Genomic DNA, 12937 nt, shown 5'->3' on the forward strand with positions numbered 1-12937 from the left:
CATGCCGAGAAGGGAGAGATGGCAGGCGCATTGTCCCGAGCTGAGTCTCACTCCCGTGGGCTTGAAGATGTGTTGGCTTCCTTATGTGCCCTAGTTGACTCACTTAAAATGGAATTGCGAGCTCTTTGGAGGAAACCAGCTGTCATCAACACGAAGCAAAGAGGATCGAGATGATCTAGTCGCTCGCCGTAACCAAATGAAAGTAGAGAATGAGGAGCAGAAGAAGGTGAAGGCTGATTACACTGCTCGCCTGCTAACCTCCGAAGAAGGGTGTCGAGAATCCAATACTAGATTAAGCATAGTGGAGGGTGAGAAATTCAGGGTCGAATAATATCTAGCGGTGGCGAAAAAAGATCTTAAGGAGCATGAACACCATTATTTGTATCTAAATCAGGTTCTGGAGACTTGCGAAAACCAGCTGTCAGACTAAGAAGTTAAGGTGACTAAATTGAACACCGAGTTGGGTCATTCTCAAAGTGAGGTTGCTCGCATTCTTCCTCAACTGACAGCTGCCTACTCTGTTCGAAGCCGAGCCTGGGGTCTTGGGTTCAAGCTTGGAATTAAACAGTTGCGTGAGTTCCTACTTAACCACCCTGAGGAGGATCTTCGCACCCTGAACTGGAAATCAATCCGAGCTAGTCCTTCTGCTTACCATATCTTCGATTCTTTTGAAAGGGATACTATGTTGAACGCCTTCCCCCCTCCTTGTACTTCCTGAAGATTTTTTCTTTTGATTTTCCTTTAAAAGGACTATATTTTGCTTACAATTTGGTTCTTGGCTTTAATGTTGTAAATGCTACTTCAATATTGTTCTGTTGTTTCCCTTGTTATCTTGCGCTACATTATGTTTTTCCCTTAAAGGAATCTGACTGAAATATGGCGATACATGGGATTATGTATATTTACCTTTTCGAGCATTCTGGTTAGAGTTAGATTACTCCGACCACGCAACCTTGGCGATAAGAGTGTGGCGGGAGAGAGCCTCGGCCGTGGAACTCTGGTGAATGGTGCAGCGGGAGGATGCCTCGATCACATAATCTTGGCAATAAGAGTGTGGCGGGAGGATGCCTCGACCATGTAACCTTGGTAATAAGAGTGTGGTGGGAGGTGGCCTTGATCGTAGAACCTTGGCAATAAGAGTGTGGCAAGAGATAGCCTTGACTGCGCAACTTTGGCAAGTGGAGAGTGGTGTAGCGGGAGGATGTTTCGACCACGTAACTTTGGCGATAAGAGTGTGGTGGGAAGTAGCCTCAACTACACAACTCTGGTGAATGATGTAGCGGGAGGTTGCCTCGATCTTGTAACCTTGGCGATAAGAGTGTGGTAGGAGGTAGCTTGACCACACAACTCTGGCAAGTGGCGTAATGGGAGGATGCCTCGACTATGTGTAGTGGGAGGTAGCCTCGATCACGCAACTTTAGCGAGTGGAGAGTAGCCTAGCGGGATAATGCCTCGACTGCATAACCTTGGCGATCAGAGTTAGATGCAACAAAAAATTCTGGAGCTAAATTAACTGACATAAATATGCAAAATAATAACAATGACAAAGTGTTCACAAGCTTCCAAAGTTATTAAACTGAATGTAATATACCTTGGGTTAAATGTAGTATCTTCTTAAGTGCTCGGTGTTCCAAGGATGAGGTAGTTCACAGCTGGTAACTTCTTTTAGATGATATGCTCCCAAGTGATAGCTAGCTACCACGACATATGGCCCTTCCCATCAAGGTCCCAGCTTTCCCTCCTCTGCCATAGTTACTCTGGTTTCTCTTAGAACCAGGTCCCCCACTTTAAAGGACCTCGGTCTTACTCTTTTGTTGAATTACTGCTCCGTCTTCCTTTTGTGACCTGCCACTCTTATTTCGACATCCGCTCTCACCTCTACCAATAGGTCCAGATTCTCTTCCAGCTTCTTGTTATTTGTTTCGACCTCAAAGCTTTCCCTTCAGCGACTGGGTAATCCTACCTCTACTTGTATCATTGCTTCACTTCCGTATGCTAAGGCAAACTATATTTTGCTTATCGAAGTTTTTGTCGTCGTCCTGTATGCCCACAAAATCCCAGGGAGCTAATTTGTCCATGCCCTTTTTTCTTTCGTTTACTTTCTTCTTCAGTAGTCCAACAATGGTCTTATTGGTTGCTTCAACCTTCCCATTTGCTTGCGGATGTCTTGGGGAGGAGTTCTTGACCTTGATCCCTAGTTTGGCACACCATTTGCAATAATGATCCTAGTCAAACCGTTTACCGTTGTCTGAGATAATGCTTTGTGGCACCCTGAACCCGCATACTGCAGTCTTCCACAAAAATCTAGTCACGTTTTGCGCAGTCACTGTCGTTATCACCTCAGCTTCTACCCACTTGGTAAAGTAATCGACAGTGACAATGATGAATTTGGTTCCCCTTTTGCTCGAGGGCATAGGGCCGACCAGGTCTATACCCCATTGAGCGAATGACCAAGGGGAGATTATCAATGTAAGTTCATCAGGAGGAGTGTACGAGACCAACGCGTGCAGCTGACATTGAACACATCTTTTTACAAACTCTTTTGCGTCTCTTAGGGCTTTTGGCCAATAGTACCCTGCCCTCATGATCTCCATGGCAAGGGATCTCCCTCCTAAGTGGTTTCCACATACTCCTTTGTGCACCTATTTCATGACGTATTTGGCCACTTCTTTCGATATGCACCTTAACAATGGAGCTGAAAAACCTCACATGTATAACCTCCCATCTACCATGGTGAATCAGGCCGCCCTATTTCTGACTTTCCTCGCTTCCTTGCAAGAGGTAGGAAGGTCTCCTGTTCATAGGTATTTGATTATCTTATCCGCCCACTTCGGCACGCTACTTCCTATCTCCAAGACATCATTACCTACGGCCAATGTGTCAATAGCCCACATTGTGACCTCTCATGGTAAAGTTTCCTCCTTCGTCGAGCCTGCTCGTGCTAATCGATCGGCTTTCCAATTGTCAACTTGAGGGATTCACTCGATTCGAAACTACTGAAAGCAACTACACCCTTCCTGAACCTGATGGAGGTACTTGATCAGTTTTGGTCCTTTTGCAAAATACTCTCCTGTGATTTGGCTGACCATGACCTGCGAATCCGCTCTCATCTCTATCTCCTTCCCGCCTAACGTCTCCACTACGGCCAACCCCGTGAGCACTACTCCATATTCAGCCTCATTATTTGTTAACTTGAAATTTATCTGTATTGCATGATCCAACTCGGTGCCATCATTTGTCACTATGTGCACGCCACCTCTTATTCTGCAAGATGACCCATCGACATACACTTGTCACGATGTTTTCTTTGGAGTCTTGGACATCTCTTCTTGGAAACTTGTGAATTTCGCTACAAAATCAAGTAGGACTTTTCTTTTGACGATGGTCTTAGGAACATAATTGATGTCGTACTTGCTCAATTCAATGGACAACTTAACCAACCGGCCAGAGGTGTCGGGCCTTTACATCACCTTCTGTAAGGGCGATGAGGTTACGACTTTTATCAGGTAGGCCTAAAATTAGGGGCGTAAATGTCGCGCAGCCGTTACCACGACGAAAGCAATTAACTCTTATCTTCAGATATCTTGTCTCAGCTCCTCTTAAGGCTCGGCTTACATAGTACACAGGTCTCTGCTCCTCCCCTTCTTCCCTTACCAACAAGGCAGATACGACATATGGGATTGTGACTAAGGATAGCAACAACAGCTCCCCTTGCTTAGTCTAGCTAAGCAGCGATGGGTGCACCAAGTATTCACTGAGTTGTGCAAACTCCTCCTCGCACTTAGAGTCCCAACCCTGTGCCTTTTTAAGGATTCGAAAGAAAGGGAAACACCTATCCATCGATCTGGACATGAACGAATTGAGCGTTGCTATTTTACAACTAGCTTTTGAACTTCGTTTATGTTCGTGGGCGATTTCATCTTAAAGATTGCCCTCAATTTCTCAAGATTTGAATCGATGCCCTTTTCTGAGACCATAAACCCCAGAAATTTGCCTAATTGTACTTCGAATGTGCATTTAGTAGGGTTAAGTTTCATCTTGTATTGGCGTAGCACACTGAAGGCTTCTCTTAGATCTTCCATATGTTGTCCAAACTCCATGCTCTTCACCAACAGATCGTTTACATATACTTCCATGTTTCGGCCTATTTGATGTTTGAACATCTTGTTTACCAATATTTGGTACATTGCCCTTGCATTCTTCAAGTCGAAAGGCATGACCTAGTAATAGTATAATCCCCGATCAGTTATAAAAGTCATCTTTTCTTGGTTGACCTAACTCATTCGGATTTGATTATATCCTGAATAGGTGTCCATGAAACTCAACACCTTGTGTCCCATTGTGGCATCGACTATCAAGTCTATGTGCGGAAATGAGAAACTATCCTTTGGGCAGGCCTTATTAAGATTCGTGAAGTCCATGCACATCCACCATTTTCCATTGAATTTTTTTCACCAGCACAACATTTGACAACCACTCGGGGTATTGAGTTTTCCTGATGAATCCAGTTGCTAGTAATCTATCTACCTCTTCTGCAATCGCTTTGTACTTCTTAGAACTAAAACTTTGTTTCTTCTATCTAACTCCTCAAGAGCTCGAGCTAACATTCAGTTTGTGTTCTATCACCTCCACATCAATTCCTGGCACGTCTTTATGACTCCATGCGAAGACATATTTGTGCTCGAGGAGGACTTGTTTCAGTAGCCGCCTTTCATTACATGTCATTCTGGTTCCAATCTTCACGTAGTTCTATGGTTGGGCTCAATCAACATTGATAAGCTCCAAGGGTTCGTCTGCCTCCCCAGTTTCATGGTGTCTTCATCTCTCATTTTTGCTTCTGTCATGAAAATTTCAGGTCGGAAGGCTGCGACAGCATCATCCCACGTCTCAACCACTTCTACTTCTCGTTCCCCTTAAGCTCCTGGACGTAGCATTCTCGGGTAAGCACTTGTTCACCTCGTACCCCACATCAATCTCTATTCTCGTGGGAAACTTCATTTTCAAATGGTAGGTGGAGATGAGTGGGCAATGATAGCTTTATTTGCCAATTGGGGTTTTTACCACCATGAATTCTGTCATGGTAGTGGCATCGTGGGGATCTGTTCTTACCAACACCGGTAATGTGATAAATCCCATGGGTTGTACTGCTTCCCCCGTAAATCCTTTCAAAGTAGTTTGCGCTGGGTGTAGCTGGTCTACATTGATTCACATTCTTGTGAATGTGTCCCAAAATAGGAAGTCCGTATAACTCCCGTTGCCGATCAATATTCTCCGTGCAGTGTAATTTGCTACCAGCATTGTTACTACTAATGCATTATCATACGGGTAGACTACTCCTAGACAATCATCGTTTTCAAAAGAGATCGTGGGTGAAACTTGCACATGAGGCTACTTGGCAAGTCTCCCTATACTATATAGTTCATCATATTTGGCTCTCCTATCATACACTTTCCTCCTAGAGGAAATGGGGCTACCCCCGGCATATCCTCTGGCGATTATCCGTATCTCACCTACGGGTGGGTTCCTTCGACTTCCGTCCTGCCTAGGGTGTCGCCTTGCAGTTCCTATGACCTTCTTTCTATTCTTGGCGAGCCTATTCTTCTTGGGCTTTTGCTCCGTTGGTACATGTGCTATTGCCTTACGCTCAGACACCGGGGGGAGTAGCGTTCAGGGCGAAAATGCATTCTAGCCTGCTGTTTTCCCTCATCTCCTCAATCTTTTGCTTCAATGTATAGAAATCTTCAGTTCTGAGGCTGCTCGTATTGTGGTAGGTGCATTAGTTTTGGGTCTATCACCCCCATCCATGTTCCAATGGACGCCTGGCCTCTTTGACTTTCACTTGCATGTGCACACTAGAGTAATACACGTGACTGCTTGTGCAGCGTCTCGCCTTCTTTCGTGTGGGTTTCTCTTCGATCTCGACCCTCCATCTCGCTCCTTTTTTAATTCGCTTTGGGCACTTGCTATTCTTTATTCTCTGGTCTGGACATTAAGGCGATCAATGTATCTTCAGTGTTGACGAAATCATTTGACCTATCCATAAATTCTCATAAGGTGGATGGTGTCTTCTTTGCCAATTCCGCCATAAATGGACTTCTTGGCCAAATTCCCCCTAGCAAAGTAGCCAACATAATTTTTTCATCTTGACCTTCGGCTGTCATGCTCTCCTTATTGAACCGTGCCAGATATGCCTTAAGGCTCCCTTCTTCCATCTTCTTCACAGTCAGTAGGTATGCTGCCTACCCAATTCTTCAAAGCTATCAATGGATCTGGCTGCAACGCTCCAAACCACCCTCATGCCAATCCCTTCAAAGTTAAAGGGCATGTCTTACATGCGATTTCTCTAGGGAACTCGTGGATTGTCATGTGGGATTTTAAGATTTCCAAGTGCTCCACTAGATCTTTAGATCCGTCATACATGTCTATTGCTGGAACTTTGAATTTAGGTGCCAAGGGTACTGTCATGATTTCTGCGATGTACGACAGATTAGTGCTGGTCAACAATTGATCCACTGAAGAAGTCGTCCTTATTTTTTTGGCCATCTATTCGTATTTGTCTATCAAACTGCACAGGTCATGGTGTAGCTTTCTCGTTTCCTCATTTTCTTGAGGAGGTCGGCCAGCTCCAGCGCTATATGCTTTCATCTCGACCTTGTTGACTTGGCTAGGCATTGTGTCCTCCCCAGATGGGCTTGGGTGCCTGAGATCGAGTGGTGGTGGGCATGTGAAAAGTACGCTGGTTGTAGGACAAATAGAGACAAGAGCCCACAGACGGCACCTACTGTTATGGACGTGTTTCACGGCTTCATGCACACACTCACCTAAAACTAAAGAGTTGGGTGGCTTGGGGGTTTTGGAGAACACCTCTGATGCCTAAGTCAGTGATTACGATAAGAATCTCCTTTTCTAGATAAATGAATCAGATAAATCTTCACATACCTGAGAGATATGTATATATAGAGCCCATGAGTTTTCTATTACCATGCGATAGCCGGCTTATCTGTTATTTAAAATTCAAGTCTTGGGATAGAGAGTATAATAAAATCCAACTTATTGGATAGGTCTTCTTGTCCGATATACTCTTAATCGGTTATTACTTCAATGGTTAGGATGGATTGGGCTCTTAGAGGAGTGGGTTATTGGCTTGAGTTGCAACCCAGGCCCATGAAGAGGCCCAATAGGCCTCAGAGTGGTATTAAGCCCTTTCCACATATACTCTAATTAAAAGTTGAAAAAAATTTGAAATAATAAATAAATAATTGATTTTTTTTAATTGTTGATTTAATTTGGCAATATTGTCTTTTTTTAAATTGTTGGTGCAATATAGACCTTCTGAAAGGAAAAATATGGTACATTGCAATTATGGATGTAAGAAGGTTATTGCCAATAATGATAATTTAGATTGTGATTACAAATATTATGGCAGTTGAGGTTATGAAGATATTTTTCTTAGATTTATATATTGGGTTAAAGTAATTGTGATCATTAATACTTATAACTTATAGGTTGTGGTGGCCCCTGCCCATGGTTGTGTTTTGGCAAGGAACCATAGTGCAGAAGATGCAAGCCGGACGACTTCATCCTTTACATTCGTGGGAATCTTGTGTGCTCATATGTCAAGTACACGTGTGTATAAGAATTGCAGTGGATTTAGTAAAGGGTATTAGTCAGAGACTAACACTAGTAGTACCAGAGAAATTGTACATTGCTCATTCATTAAGAAAAATATCTATCAGTCATTGTTCCATCATCCCAAATATAATTACATACCAACATTTATTCATCGTCCAACTCAAATAAATTGTTTGTCGCCTAAGGGCTATTCCTTAGGTTGTACTGGTCCTTCTTCCTCAAGGTAACCTTTCTAAGACTTACATCAAAGTCTATGGTTCTGAGGGACGAAATCGTAGTAAGACTACCACGATGAGATTTCAAAAACCTCAATAAGTTAAAACTTATCACAACACTAACAGTGATAGACCATATGAATATGAATGCACCAGTTAAAACCTCTGAATGATTGAAAATGGGATCATGAATCTCGATCATTCACATGTATGCTAGAATGAAGAATGGTAGAGACCGAGTAAATTGATGGGACAAAACGCGCACTTCCTTGCAGCTTGCTTGGGAAATAGGCACGTAGTCTATCTCCTCGGTATGTCACCTGCTACCATTTTAGCTCCTCCATGTTATCTCAAAGCGTTCCCAGCTCAGTACTATGTTGTTCGTTGCTCGCCGCTCACCTTACCTATTTTTAGCACATCCTTTGCTCGGAGCACGTATCTCTTTAGTCGCCTTGTTCGTTGCTCGCGTAAGGTGACGCTTGCACTAGTCTTGCTCGCCACAACGTGCTGCTTACCTTACATTGTTTTTTCCTGTGCATTCCTGAATACCGTCTTCCTGCTAGCATTGGCCCACATGAGGGGATCCCTCCCCTTGAATCTGTGTGGTCCTCACATAGGCTATTTAACTCCTTCTATAAATCCGTATTGAATCAACTTCTAAGAATTGTCTCAAGTGGTAAGAACTTTGGTTTTGTTGGTTGTAATGACCCGATCCAATATTATTAGGGATAAATTATAGATAATTTTATTGGGCCTAAATTAGGTTAATGGGCCAATAATTATAGAAGTCCAATTGAGATTTCTTAGATTATTTTAGATAGGCGACGACCCATAAATTATTCAAACAAATTATGAAATTTTCATGGGGCTAATAAATTAGTTAAGAACTGTTTAATAGACCAATGGACCTTAATTAATTAGTAATAGCCCAAGAATTTTTCTAAAAGTCCATAAAAGAATTTATTGGATAAGTTATGTTTATTTTGGACATGAAAGTGTCCAACTCCAAACACAGTTACCATTCTACATTCCTCTTCATAATACAATTCCTAACTGACTGCTTTCCATAAACTCCAACCATCCACGTCTCAAACTTCCACTAGAACTCACTCAATAGAACTCTCCCAATAGGATTACAATTCCACAACTATCGCGTTATCCAATTACACAGATTTATTAGAGTTCTCCTCGTATACTTCCAAAACAAACCCTGACATCCGTCACCTTTCCTCTTCTTAGTCATCATGATCGGCTCTTCATCCTATAGAAGTAAGTGATTGACTTCGAATTGAACACGTTCAACAAATTTCTTCCGCCTATATTTCTCCTCCCTTGCAATCTGGAAACGTAACAACAAACCACCCACAGCCAAACAAACCATCACAAATTGTATCACCTTGTATAATCACAATTGTCGATTTCGAGATACCCAGACCACCAATCTGCCCCATTACCTGTAGCTCCACCAAAAACCACCCCTCTCATATTTACCTCTAGGGTTCCTTGTTGCTATAAGTCACAGCAGTTTCCCTCAAGTCGCCAGCTTCCATGCACAGAACCAGCCTTGAAGGAAACTCCACGCCGCAGTAGCCACATCCAGCCCTTCACGACACCCACGTAGTGAACCACCAACGGAAGCCAGACCAGCTTTACAACTAAGGGAAGGCAGCCCACGTCTCTTCCCTTAGCCATCGTGCAAAGACAAATAGAAACCGATGCCACTGCTTGGCCATGAGCTACCGAGTTGCACCACCTGTACCCTTGTTTTGTACACCAAAAACCAGAGCACTGGTCTCTCCAATCTTGAGCCACCGAAGAGCCACCCAACTGCACCCAAGCCCACCATAAGCCACGGTCAACCTCACAACCAAGCTGAAAGCCACACCGTGCGTCCTCTTCCTCTCCTTCGGTGACTCTCCCTCTATACCTCTCGGCCAAACCCTTCGGTCTTCCTCACATTGATTCTCTCTCTCCTAATTTTCTCTCTAGCCAATGCCTAGTACCGAAGCTTGAGCTGCTATGAGGCACCACCATCCCCCCCCCCCCCCCCCACCCCCCCACTTTCAGTCGCTGCTTATCCCCACTACACTCGGTAAGGTCCCTCTTTATCCACACAGAACAATCTCTATATCTATATATATATTAAGTAACCAAACTGAGGATGTTAAATGGAAGGATACGTGTCGTGGATCCTTGTGACGAAAATTATTCATGAAGTTTGGAGTTATAATACGTGTATGTAAATCTATGAAATTTAAGAGTTTATGTGATCTTAGGGTTGATCGTAAATTTTAGGAGATCAAAGTATTCGAGGTGATGACATATTAGGGTTTCAAGGGTTTTAATATTTTAGATTCTAATTACAAGGTATGTATCTAATTAGAGATTTATGCAAAGTATATGTATTTTAGAGGTAATCAGTCACGCCCCGAAAATATTGGATCAGTGTTACGAGGTAAGTAGCATGATCATACCCTTACACGTATATACGGTAAACACCACGTCTTTTATTAAAAAAATATTATGCATGTACACCCTCTATTGGAAGCCCCTTGTGTGTACCCAAGTCATGATAAAATTATGAAAATCTATGATTTTATGTGAAGAATTGTAACATCCCGCCTAAAAAAATCCTTAGGCCTTGACCTTAGTAACCTTAATCCTAGTTAATTAAGAGTTGGGCTATTTGAGAATAAGAACAATTTTAGATATTTGAGTTAGCAAGGGGACCGTATACTTTGGGTTTAGTAGAATTTTTAGAAGATTCTAGTACAATATTGATTTTGAGGAAAATGAAGACTTTTGGATCTTGATTGGTTTAATAGTATTATTTTGGAGAATTTTTAGTGCTTAATTAATTTTGAGAAAATGTGCCAAGAGGCCAATGTTAGAATGACAAGTGACATATTGGAGATTTTGCCACCTTATTAGGTTAAGTAATTTGGGTTAAATTTTTTATGGATTTAGGAAGGCCCAAGAGATTTGTTTATTAAGGGCCTATGCTTTTTGGGTATAAAGGCTTAGGAGAGACACTAAGGCCTTAGGCCTTACTTGTTGGACATAAGATTTTAGGCCTCCAATTCACTAAGGATGTGATAGGTTAAGAATAGGTACCATAAGCCTTAGACCAATTTGGAAGATATTAAGTTTTAAGCCTTTCTTGGAGGACACTAAAAAATAGGCCCAATGAAAAGGACATAAAGCCATTGAGCCTAACTTAGAAAGAGTGAAGACCTTTAGAACCTTAGGACATTTATGAGACAATCCATAGAAGCCCTAAAACAAGCCTCATATGAGTGCAAGACTTGGTAGGATAGCCTTGGCTCAAGTATGAGGAAAACATAAGACCTTTGGGTCAAGCTTGGCATAGATTTGACCCATTGCCCAATTAGGTCAAGTAAGCCTTTCAAAACCCATCTTTGTGGATCTTGAGGTCTCTTTTAATCTATCAAAATTTGGAAACAAGACCCCCATCCACTCAAACCCAAAAGCCCATGGACCATTAACCCACACTAATGGCCCTACAAGCCCATCAAGGCCCAAAGCCTTGTCTTCCATTTTTACACTTCCAATTGGAGCCCACATACACCATATCATTAGTTTTCCTCAAGCCCATATCATACCCTAAGTACCCAAATTAAGTTTTAAAATTAGGTTAAGACCATTAATCAAATTATCCAAGATTAGTGATCTTTAAACCATGTTTTGAAACTTAATTTTCTTTCTTAATCTTTTTTAACCTTTGGATCTAAAGTTTTCTTATTTTATTACTAAATTACATCACTATTAGATCATACTAAAACCTTAGATAAACCTCCACAAATGTCATTAGAGGAAATGACTTATCAAACCCCAAAACTACATCAATTGGCACACATGTGTGCCGTTTGAGTGCATAGACTGTTTTTCCCTTAAGCCCAATATTTTTGTGCCTTTTTCTCAAGGGAGCTATGGTCCTTAAACACCTCATGAGACCCCTTTAAACCCAGACCAAGCCTTGGACGAGTTTGGTTTCAAGAACCAAACCAAAACACCAATTGACTGCACCTAGGAAGCTAGTTGGTTGCAAACTGTTTTAGTTGAGATTCAACAACCCATTTGCCGTTGGCTGAGCCACCACCCCATGCCACCTCCTTAACCACCCAATCCTCAAGAGGTCCTCATGGTCATCATGAGCTTTGGACTCATTCTTTTCAGCCAAAGAAAGCACAAAACCGAAATCTGCTCAAGGAAACCACCATTGACCCTGTTTTCTTGTGTATGATGATTTTGTATTTTTATTTCTTTTTTTCTGCACCATGACTAGACTAGCTTTCTTTAGGCCCAATGTAGCAACTGTAGAAGTGAAATCACGGTGGTTTAGGGTACTTTTTTGGTCTGCACAAGATGACACAACCTGATGGACTAAAATCTAAAAATTTCAGCTTCTTACACCACCTCCCACCTTAACCAATTCCCTTGGACCAAGGCCAACACCTCTACCCTATTGGCCATCTATAAAAGGCCCCTTCACCCCTTCATTCTTCCACACCTCCTCTCCAACTTCCCTTTGAGCATAGAGAGCAATCTTCCCCCAGAGTATAGAGAGCAATCTTCCCCCTTAGTCTTGAGAGAAACCGAAAAGTGAGTGAGTTTAAGTGTTCTTGGGAGTTCTTGTGCTAAGTGCTTGAGTGGGCTACGAAATTTGTAAGTTTTCTTGCCCTTGTCTTAGTTTACATGTCAAACCTTGTTTTCAAGTGTTGGAGTGAATTTTGGTTAAGTTTAGAAAAATATTACCATACTTAATTCAAAATTGGGTTCATTAAAGATGATTTAAGTGTTTAAATTGTTTTAAGTGGAAATTTAGCTATGGCATGTCTTAAGTATGTTTTAATATGATTTATTAATGTCTTAGAATGATCATGAGAGGTTTGATTTTAAGATTAGAAGCATGTCATGATAGGTTTTAATTCTACCTTGTGTTGAGCATCAAGCATGCACGATTTTGATTAAATCATGCTTATTTTAAGAAGTTTTGATTTATTTCACCAAGGTTTGATCAATGAGCATTTAGAAGATCTTGTGATTGGGATAAGAATGAAAATACATGT

This window comes from Juglans microcarpa x Juglans regia, chromosome 8D (genome assembly GCF_004785595.1).
Source record: "Juglans microcarpa x Juglans regia isolate MS1-56 chromosome 8D, Jm3101_v1.0, whole genome shotgun sequence".
NCBI classification, from domain to species: domain Eukaryota; kingdom Viridiplantae; phylum Streptophyta; class Magnoliopsida; order Fagales; family Juglandaceae; genus Juglans; species Juglans microcarpa x Juglans regia.